Genomic DNA, 3,442 nt, shown 5'->3' with positions numbered 1-3,442 from the left:
CTTCCTTCCTTCCTTCCTTCCTTCCTTCCTTCCTTCCTTCCTTCCTTCCTTCCTTCCTTCCTTCCTTCCTTCCCTCCTTCCTTCCTTCCTCCACAGCCATTTTCCTCTAAGAGCAATCACCTTAGAGTGAGGAATAGGGTATGTCTCACTTTTTGAACATTGGACAAGTATCAATGGTATCTGCCATTGGATAATAAGTACTCAAGATTTTCATCCTTCAGGATTAAAGGATCTCTATTAAATCCAAGGAAAGGAAAAAGAATGGAAAACTGTGTGAACTCCACAAGAGGAGTATTCAGATGCTTTGGGCAACCCTTATTTCTGTGGTTAATACTTAAATGGAAGCTCAGCTCTGAGGCAGGTCATGGCTCAGCTACCATTTTTAAGAGATTTCAGCTTGCTGGTTGTTATGGGTCTGTACTGGGGCCCTTAAGAAGGGGCAGTCATTCAGGTGACTAATCAGTGCTAGTAAACCCATTCCCCTCAGAGCCAACCATTAAATGGTACTACCCTAACATTAAAACAAAGAGTATCAACTAGAATTACTAGAATTACACAGCTTGTTATGAAATTCATTGATGTCTTGATATGGAGCCCATAGAAGTCTCTGAACCACTTTGGAAATCCAGTTTACAAACCCTCCTTTCCTTCTCCAACGACCCTGAATTTGTATTTGGGGTTTAAAGACATTTTCCAAGGCAGCACACCAAGCGTATAGGTACACAGGCTTTCTGCCAGGTTTTCTTTTCAGGCCTAGGTAAATGTGATGATTATATATTTATTTAGGAGATAGCTACACCACAAATTAAACACAGTACAACTTAGTGTGGGTGTAAAACGTCACTTTCCAGTGCACACTAAAAGCATTAGGTCTGTCGCGTGCTGGACATAATACTGTCTCCCTCTCTCTATGCAGCATCTATTGGCCTGAGCACTGCAACCAGCTAATGTAGCTGRAACAGTAATTAAGAGCGTGGCTCTGTGCACACTAAACAGTGCAGCTTGCTCCCATTACTGCCCTAACTTCTTATAAGAAAGACCTTTAGCACTAAAGCAGCATTAGGCTAAAAAGAAACTGCAATGAATAATATACAAAATTTAACAAATAATCATTTACTAAAGAATAAAATTTCCATTATTTTCTACCAGTCCCTAGAATACAGTAGGAACTCTATCAAGCTTTATAAAACATATCTAGTAGTAGTCTGCCAAAGCAAATAGGAAACTTCTTCCAGACTTTGAATTCTTGAATTTAATTCTTATGTTAATCAGGGAGTTCTCTTTGTTATATCATCAGAAAATTATTTCTGTATGCAGAAATTTTTTACAGAACAATGTAGAGTATAAGTTATTACAGAATTAAAGCAGGTTTCAATTTGCAGGTCTACAGGAGGGTTCTCAGTTCTGGGCAGAGAAATCTGCAGGAATCCAGCTTGATAGCTGTAGAAATGTTTTTTAAAAGATAACTTGAAATTTATGAGTATATATGCATCCTGGTATTTCCAACTACAAATCAAACAGTTACCCTGCAACTGACTATTTTTGCATCTGACCAGAGAAAGGAGCAAGATGAGAAAAAATAACTGCAATTCAGAAGATTACATGACCACTTAAATTCAGTTTAAAATCCATGCCCTCAGTTTTTGGAACCCTAAGACACAGATGTTCAAAATGTAAATTACACTGTCACTTGAACAGGTCTCACTAGAAACATTTTTGAGCAATTGGCTCTGCATCTGTCTCAAAGAAGAAGTAAGAGCAAAGAGTGCTTTTCAATTTTGTTTTTGATTATCAACTTTTTTATTCTACACATGCACCATGTAATTCAGCAGTGTTTCAGTCTTTGTGAAAAGATTCTACAGAATTCTTCTAATCTCCCATAATCCTTGAAAGGCATACTCTTGCTTACTAACTCTGGTGTTATGATTTGAAAGTAGTTCATAAAAATACTGATAAAATAATTCTTGTTCTTAGTACAGCACAAGTGTATAAAATAAAATGTAATAGGAACTGTAATTTATTTTCCTGTTGCAGATATTGTTACTAATAGACCAGATTGTTCTAGTTCAAATTTTATCTCATTAATAAAAAGAAAATATAAAACAAACATGATTTTGCAGCACATAATGGTCTACTTTTGCTATCAGTAGTACTCCCTCTACAAATAATTGAACACCAATTCTGTATTGGACTTAATGGAGTCTACATAGCTGTAAATCCTGGTCAGGTACATTAAAAAAGTCCTACAAGTATAACTAGGAAAAGAACAGAGGGGCTTCTATTTATTTAAAATCCACATCTGGTAAATTTGAAGAGTTTCTTAAAAACATGTTGTGAAAATATGTTTCTTTTCATCTTGATTCAGTGATGGTGGGTCTGTGCTTTTTTCACCGTAAGATGTCAAGTAAGATAATTGACATTCCAAGTATCTGTCCAGCTGAGAATCCTTTTGCTTTAAAATACAGCTGTGTATTAAAATAATGTCATTCAGCCTATGTTACTAAGGTTCTTTTGGAGGGCAGATTTTAGATTTGATCTTATTCCCACCAGCTTCAGCTTTTGTCATCTTGCAGGRAAGACATCCTGTAACACCATGTCTAAATCTATTCCAGCAGCAGTGATACTAGTTGGAAAGTAGTAAAATACCAGAATGGAAACCAGTAAGGGCAATATGAAGCTGTTCAAACTTTGCGGCCACAACATGCATGCATCTCTAAAGTGGTTTGGCCTCATAGTCATTGCCTCTAATTAGCCTTTCCACTCTTCTGGTAAAGCTGCTTGAAGAGAGTTAAAAATGTGCTTTGTGCAAATGTATATATCTTTCCAACTCTTAGGCTTGGCAGAAGAAGTCTCATTTCTTGAGACTGACTGGAACAGTGCAAAATGGTTTTAATCTCAGTAAAACCCAGTCTAAATTGCTTTGTCATTGACTTCCTGGGCACAAACTAAGAAGTTAGTTTTATTTTGAAGTCACAGAAGAGCCATAGGTATAGTATTATATTATCTCTTTAAACTGAGTTCTAAATAAAATATTATTTGTTATATTGCTTCAAGTAATAACTATTTCCATGGAAATTACCTTAATGGAGACATTTATCTTGTTCCTTTTATTATTCATTCACTTCTCTTGTTGTTCACATCCTCCTGTGGGTTTGCTTACACAAGCACAGTCACACATAGGTAATTTGTGGCTCTTTGTTTTGGGATTGATTTGTCAGTTTTATCCATTTTTTTTAAATTGGAAAGAAACAATAAAAATAAGTAGAAAGTAAGTCTACAAATTCAAAGACAACAGCTCATTTTGGGAATGATGGCAAAGATCTGAAATAACGAAGTCCTTATATACCAATGCTGAATTAGCCACAGGAAGGAACTGGATTGTAAGTGTACATACAAGTTTCTTGTTTGTTAAAAACTTTTCCTTGAATRAACCCACTGATAT

This window comes from Nothoprocta perdicaria, unplaced genomic scaffold (assembly GCF_003342845.1).
Source record: "Nothoprocta perdicaria isolate Ctin4 unplaced genomic scaffold, notPer1 scaffold_158, whole genome shotgun sequence".
Lineage (NCBI taxonomy): Eukaryota > Metazoa > Chordata > Aves > Tinamiformes > Tinamidae > Nothoprocta > Nothoprocta perdicaria.
This window is presented reverse-complemented; position numbering follows the sequence as displayed.